The sequence below is a fragment of the Oncorhynchus gorbuscha genome, linkage group LG26 (genome assembly GCF_021184085.1).
Source record: "Oncorhynchus gorbuscha isolate QuinsamMale2020 ecotype Even-year linkage group LG26, OgorEven_v1.0, whole genome shotgun sequence".
In the NCBI taxonomy this organism is placed as follows: domain Eukaryota; kingdom Metazoa; phylum Chordata; class Actinopteri; order Salmoniformes; family Salmonidae; genus Oncorhynchus; species Oncorhynchus gorbuscha.
The window spans coordinates 17,418,798-17,427,167 of NC_060198.1; positions in this window are offsets into that span (position 1 = coordinate 17,418,798).

Sequence of the window (8,370 nt, forward strand, 5' to 3'; positions counted from 1 at the left end):
GTGCGGTATTAAATTTAACAAATAAATCAGAGTCTCCCGCTCATCACCTGTAGAAAGCTGGGCTTCCAGCGACGTGTGGATTTAATCGTATGTTGTACCTAGTTTCCCTCCTTCAGGGAACAGTAGTTATAACGTTAAGCTTGTCATATGATGCACTTAAATACGGGATCTTTCTGTCAGACAGTTTTTGTATTCAGATCTCTGAAATGCACTCTAACTACGTAACATTTCGTGTCTCCTTATGTTATGCTGGGAAAATAGTTTTCATGGGCACAGAAATCCTAAATAATTTCAGAGTTTGCTAAATCCGAGTCACCTTAAGTTGATTGACAACACCCAAATGGATACTGTCATTAATGTGTTTTTTCAATAATTACTCATAATTCTTAATACTGTAGCTGTGTAGTTACAGTCACATGTTCAACTATCATCAGCTGACCCCGGAAATAATTTTCTGAATGACAGTCACATGACAAACATCACGACATGCAACTACAGCCAAAGTGCTTCTTCATTCATTACTCTGTTAAAGACCGTTATGCCGTGCTCCACGTTGGATCCAACATCTCTAACAAATTGATGTTTATAATGTTATTGTCTGCTTGATTTACAGTAGTCTCTCGTTAGTCTGTTTGCACACAGAGATACTTAGCTCATTACATGGCCCATTACATTGCACTCCACAAGAGAGACTGCATGGCAGGCTGACTACCTGTTATGCGAGTGCAGCAAGGAGCCAAGGTAAGGTGCTAGCTAGCATTAAATATATCTTATAAAAAAACAATCAATCAATCAATCACTAGTTAACTACACATTGTTGATGATATTACTAGTTTATCTAGCGTGTCCTGCGTTGCATATAATTGATAATTTATAATTGAATCACAGCCTACTTCGCCAAACGGGTGATTTAACAAGCGCATTCGCAAAAAAGCACAGTCATTGCACCAATGTGTACCTACCTAACCATTAACATCAACGCCTTTCTTAAAATCACTACACAAGTAAAACATTTAAACCTGCACATTTAGTTAATATTGCATGCTAACATGAATTTATTTTAACTAGGGAAATTGTGTCACTTCTCTTGCGTTCTGTGCAACAGAATTAGGGTATATGCAGCAGTTTGGGCCGCCTGGCTCATTGTGAACTGTGAAGACTTTCTTTTTAACAAAGACAGCCAACTTCGCCAAATGGGGGATGATTTAACAAAAGTACATTTGTGAAAAAAGCACAATCGTTGCACAAATGTACCTAACCATAAACATCAATGCCTTTCTTAAAATCAGTACACAGAAGTATATATTTTTTTACCTGCATATTTAGTTAAAAGAAATTCATGTTAACGGACAATATTAAACTAGGGAAAGTCGTCACTTCTCGTTCATTGCACTCAAAGTCAGGGTATATGCAACATTTTGGGTAGTCTGGCTCGTTGCGAACTAATTTTACGTAATTATGACATAACATAGAAGGTTGTGCAATGTAACAGGAATATTTAGTCTTATGGATGCCACCCGTTAGATAAAATATGGAACGTGTCTGTATTTCACTGAAATAATAAACATTTAGTTTTCGAAATGATAGTTTCCGTATTTGACCATATTAATGACCTAAAGCCAGTATTTCTGTGTTTTATTGTATTATAATTAAGTCTATGATTTAAAGGGAGCGGTCTGACTGAGCAGTGGTAGGCAGCAGCATGCTCGTAAGCATTCATTCAAACAGCACTTTACTGCGTTTGCTAGCAGCTCTTTGCAATGCTTCAAGCATTGCGCTGTTTATGACTTCAAGCCTATCAACTCCCGATATTAGGCTGGTGTAACCGATGTGAAATGGCTAGCTAGTTAGCGCCACTCGCTCTGAGACTTGGAGTGGTTGTTCCCCTTGCTCTGCATGGGTAACGCTGCTTCGAGGGTGGCTGTTGTCGATGTGTTCCTGGTTCGAGCCCAGGTAGGGGCTAGGAGAGGGACGGAAGCTATACTGTTACTCTGGCAATACTAAAGTGCCTATTAGAACATCCAATAGTCAAAGGTATATGAAATATAAATGGTATAGAGAGAAATAGTCCTATAATAACTACAACCTAAAACTTCTTACCTGGGAATATTGAAGACTCATGTTAAAAGAAACCACCAGCTTTCATATGTTCTCATGTTCTGAGCAAGGAACTTAAACGTTAGCTTTTTTACATGGAAAATATTGCACTTTTACTTTCTTCTCCAAGACTTTGTTTTTGCATTATGTATACCAAATTGAACATGTTTCATTATTTATTTGAGACTAAATTGATTTTATTGATGTACTATATTAAGTTAAAATAAGTGTTCATTGTTCATTCAGTATTGTTGTAATTGTCATTTTTAAAAATATATATATAAATCGTCCAATTAATCGGTACCGGCTTTTTTGGGTACTCCAATAAATCGGTATCGGCGTTGAAAAATCATAATCGGTCGACCTCAAGTGTAGAGAATTGTTCCTTGACGGATAGGCTATTGTACAACACACAGAGCTATTTTCCTTTATTCAGGACATTTAGAATGACAACACATTAAAGAGTAGCCTAGTGGGAAATACCTGATATATAAATGATTTAATAGTCCTGGTCTATATTGTTGTTAGGTGAAGTTATGGGTCCTACAGTAGGTCTATGGTATTGGCATAACTAGTTGTTTCCTAATTAGCATGGAGGAGCTTCTGCAACCAAATTGCATGTGCATCGCCCTCGTGCACTAATTTTTGTAAACACAGAAAGGGGCCTGTGTTGGAGACCAAAAGTCTTCTGGCACACCGCTTAGGATTTCAACAACATTAATAACTTATTTTTTGCCTACAATCATCGATGTTACTACTAATGTGAAAACAAAACTACATTTGACTATTGTTACTCACTTGACTGTCTTAAGACAATTGTCAAATAATTTTAACATTCATTAGACATAAATTGTTGTTCAACATCATGGCTTCGCTGTTGACATCAACTTTTACAGTGGATTTCTGCTATTGTGGGCCTTAAACCATACTATACTATATTGGAAACCAAAAGTCGATTGGCACACTGCTTAGGATTTCAACAACTTTCAACAACTTTCCTAGCCTACAATAATCAATATTACTACTAATGTGAAAACAAGATGAAAATATGACTGTTCTTTCTCATTTTAAGACATTTGTTAAATCATTTTAACATTCATTACAGACGTCAATTGTTGTACAACGTAATGGCTGTCGGCATCAACGTTTACAGTGGATTTCTGCTGTTGTGGGCCTTTAACCGTATGTCTGACTTTGTTGTTCACACAGGAGAGAGAAGTGACTACCGTGGGTCCTCTGGGGAGCCTCAACAAAATCATGATGCTGACATGGCAGAGAAGAGTCTCCCCAGATCAAAACACCTCAAGAAACACCAGCAGAAACCCACAGGGAAGAAATCTCATTGCTGCTCTGACTGTGGGAAACATTGCAAGTCTTCATGTGGTCCTTCTGTAGCTCATTTGGTAGAGCATGGCGCTTGTAACGCCAGGGTAGTGGGTTCGATCCCCGGGACCACCCATACGTAGAATGTATGCACACATGACTGTAAGTCGCTTTGGATAAAAGCATCTGCTGAATGGCATATATTATTATTATTATATATTAGAACTTAAAATACACCAGCGAGTACACACAGGAGAGAAATCTTATAGATGTACTCAATGTGGGAAGAGTTACTTAAGATCAAAATCACTAAAAGTACACATGAGAATTCACACAAGAGAAAAAGCTTATAGCTGTGATCAATGTGGGAAGAGTTTCACTACATCTAGCTATCTGACAATACACCAGAGAACACATACAGGAGAGAAACCGTATAGCTGTACTCAATGTGGAAAGAGTTTTACTCATTCAAGCAACCTGTTATCACACCAGAGAACACACACAGGAGAGAAATCGTATACCTGTGCTCAATGTGGGAAGAGTTTCACTCACTTAAGCAGCCTGGTATCACACAAGAGAAAACACACAGGAGAGAAACCTTATAGCTGTGATCAATGTGGGATGAGTTTTACTACATTGAGCCATCAGATTGTACACCAGAGAACACACACAGGAGAGAAACCTTATAGCTGTACTCAATGTGGGAAGAGTTTCACTCACTTAAGCAGCCTGGTATCACACAAGAGAAAACACACAGGAGAGAACCCTTATAGCTGTAATCAATGTGGGATGAGTTTTTCTACATCTAGCCATCAGATTGTACACCAGAGAACACACACAGGAGAGAAATCCCATAGCTGTGATCAATGTGACAAAAGACACTCTGATAAAAGATCTCTGATCAAACATCAGAAAATACATACATGAAGGAGTTGTTTCATGATATCAATGAAATAATGTCACAATGTAGAATGTTTTACACATTGTAGTAGCAGTTTTTTAATGTCACAATGTATAACCCTAAACGTTTGTCGTCCCCCCCCCGTTAAATTGATTTCAGCATGATATGGATATTAGCCTCATCAATGGAAATTGTTTTGTACTTTGCTCCGTTCTTCTTTCCCTCGATCCTGACTAGTCTGCCATTCCCTGCCACTGAAAACATCCCCACAGCATCATGCTGCCACCACCATGCTTCACCGTAGGGATGGTGCCTGGTTTCCTCCAGATGTGATGCTTTGCATTCAGGCCAAAGAGTTCAATCTTGGTTTCATCAGACCAGAGAATCTTGTTTTTCATGGTCTTAGAGGCCTTTTTTTGAACTCCAAGTGGGCTGTCGTGTGACTTTTATTGAGGAGTGGCATCCGGCTGGCCACTCTATTAGAGGTCGACCGATTAATTGGAATGGCCGATTAATTAGGGCCGATTTCAAGTTTTCATAACAATCGGAAATTGGTATTTTTGGACACCGATTTACACCTTTATTTAATCTTTATTTAACTAGGCAAGTCAGTTAAGAACACATTCTTATTTTCAATGACGGCTTAGAAACGGTGGGTTAACTGCCTCGTTCAGGGACAGATTTTCACCTTGTCAGCTCGGGGGATACAATCTTGCAACCTTACAGTTAACTAGTCCAACGCTATATAACCACCTGCCTCTCATTGCACTCCAAAAGGAGACTGCCTGTTACGCGAATGCAGTAAGCCAAGGTAAGTTGCTAGCTAGCATTAAACTTATCTTATAAAAAAACAATCAATCAATCATAATCACTAGTTAACTACACATGGTTGATGATATTACTAGTTTATCTAGCGTGTCCTGCGTTGCATATAATCTGACTGAGCATACAAGGATACAAATATCTGACTGAGCGATGGTAGGCAGCAGCAGGCTCGAAAGCATTCATTCAAACAGCACTTTTGTGCATTTTGCCAACAACTCTTTGTTGTGCGTCAAGCATTGCACTGTTTATGACTTCAAGCCTATCAACTCCCGAGATGAGGCTGGTGTAACCGATGTGAAATGGCTAGCTAGTTAGCGGGGTGCGCGCTAATAGCATTTCAAACGTCACTCGCTCTGAGACTTGGAGTGGTTGTTCTCCTTGCTCTGCATGGGTAACGCTGCTTCGAGGTTGACTGTTGTCGTTGTGTTCCTGGTTTGAGCCCAGGGAGGAGCGAGGAGAGGGACGGAAGCTATACTGTTAGACTGGCAATACTAAATTGCCTATATGAACATCCAATAGTCAATGGTTATTGAAGTACAAATGGTATAGAGGGAAATAGTCCTATAATTCCTATAACTACAACCTAAAACTTTTTACCTGGGAATATTGAAGACTCATGTTAAAAGGAACCACCAACTTTCATATGTTCTCATGTTCTGAGCAAGGAACTTAAACGTTAGCTTTCTTACATGGCACATATTGCACTTTTACTTTCTTCTCCAACACTTCATTTTTGCATTATTTAAACCAAATTGAACACGTTTCATTATTTATTTGAGGCTAAATTGATTTTATTGATGTATTATATTAAGTTAAAATAAGTGTTCATTCAGTATTGTTGTAATTGTCATTATTACAAACAACAACAAAAAAATCATCCGATTAATCGTTATCTGCGTTGAAAAACCATAAACAGTCGACCTCTACACTCTATCATAAGGCCTGATTGATAGAGTGCTGTAGAGATGGTTGTCCTTCTGGAAGGTTCCCCAATCTCCATAGAGGATCTCTGGAGCTTGGTCACAGTGACCAGCGGGTTCTTGCTCACATCCTTGAACAAGGCCCTTCTTGTTATGCAGGTGAGTGAGGACCCAAAAGCGACTTAACAGAAACTGAGTTTATTTAAGTCCAAACAGAAATAACATAATCCTCAATCCTTTACAGGAAATGTCCAAACGGGGAAAACAGAAATCCTCTAGTTGTAGAGGGGAATTGCAGGATAAGCGGCAACAGACTGCGGGCCGTAGCTGACAGAGACACCTGCTCACACGCAGCATCTGATGATAAGGCAAAACACGACAGGATGGAACAAGAACACAGCAAACAGCAAACAAGAATCCGACAAGGACAGAGGCAGAAACCGAGAGAGAAATAGAGACCTAATCAGAGGGCAAAATAGGGGACAGGTGTGAAAGAGTAAACGAGGTCGTTAGGAGAATGAGGAACAGCTGGGAGCAGGAACGGAACGATAGAGAGAGAGAGGGATAGAGAGAGGGAAAGAAACCTAATAAGACCAGCAGGGGGAAACGAATAGAAGAGAAAGCACAGGGACAAGACATGACAATATATGACAATACATGACACTTCTCCCCTGATTGCTATGTTTGAAGAGTCTTGGTGGTTCCAAACATCTTCCATTTAAGAATGATGGAGGCCACTGTGTTCTTGGGGACCTTCAATACTGCAGACATTTTTTGGTACCCTTTCCCAGATCTGTGCCTCGACACAATCTTGTCTCGGAGCTCCACTGACAATTCCTTCGACCTCATGGCTTGGTTTTTGCTCTGACATGCGCTTTCAACTGTGGGACCTTATATAGAAAGGTGTGTGCCCAAATCATGTCCAATCAATTGAATTTACCGCAGGTGGACTCCAATCAAGTTGTAGAAACATCTCAAGGATGATCAATGGAAACAGGATGCACCTGAGCTCAATTTTGAGTCTCATAGCAAAGGGTCTGAATACTTATGTTAATAAAGCAATGATGCAGAGATGGAGAAAATGCAAGGCCAACCTTGCTGCTAGAGATCTAGCTACTGGGTGTGCAGGTTTCTGTTCCAGCCCTGCACTATCACCTGACATTGTGCTGATTATTTGGATTAGACACTTCAACTATTCAATCATGTCTTGTTTTGGAGTCAGATGGATGCCTAAACCCACTGCCCATTTCCACAGGTGTTCTTTATGATAGGAAATAAAGGGCTGATTCACAGAATGAACTATAGTGTCTTTTTGAGTCATTGAACATTCCCTGTTTGTCTGTTTTATTGTGTTGTTACTCTAATTTAGTCTGATGATATTACACAATCATTGTTTAATTCTGCTACATTTAAAAATTATTTTATTAATTTAAGCTTTATTTAACAAGGAAAGACCGTTAAGAGCCAATACTTATTTACAATGATGGCCTACCGGGGAACAGTTAACTGCCTTGTTCAGGGGCAGAACGACATATTTTTACCTTGTCAGCTCGGGATTCGATCCACCAAACGTTTGGTTTCTGGCCCAATGCTCTAACCACTAGGCGACCTGCTGGCCCATAGGCGTGTCCAATTTAGACATGATGGGATTAGTATTGACCTCATAGCCGTGTCCAATGCACTTGTACATGTGGTTTGCTAATCCTCCCACATTGTTTCCATTTTGCTGAGATGTTTTCTCCATTTGAAATGATACTGTTAGAAATAGGTAAAGACCTCACACATCTGAGAACTTGTGTGTGTTAATCATTAATAACTTGAAAGAAAACAAAAGGCTGATCGATACTGATCAGTGATTAGTCTCATAATGAGGCTCACCATGTTGAAGGAGACCAGATTAGACTCATAATGAGGCTCACCATGTTGAAGGAGACCAGATTAGACTCATAATGAGGCTCACCATGTTGAAGGAGACCAGATTAGACTCATAATGAGGCTAACCATGTCGAAGGAGACCAGATTCGACTCATGATCAATGGTGGAAAAAGTACTCAATTGTCATACTTGAGTAAAAGTATAGAAAGTTACCCAGTAAAATACTACTTGAGTAAAAGTCTAAAAATATGTTTTTTTATATATTTAAGTATCAAAAGTAAAAGTATGAATCAATTCAAATTCCTGATATTAAGCAAACCAGACAGAACCATTTTCTTGTTCTTTTAATTTGCAGATAGCCAGGGGCACACTCCAACACATTTACATCATTTACAAATGAAGCATTTGTGTTTAGTGAGTCCTCCAGAT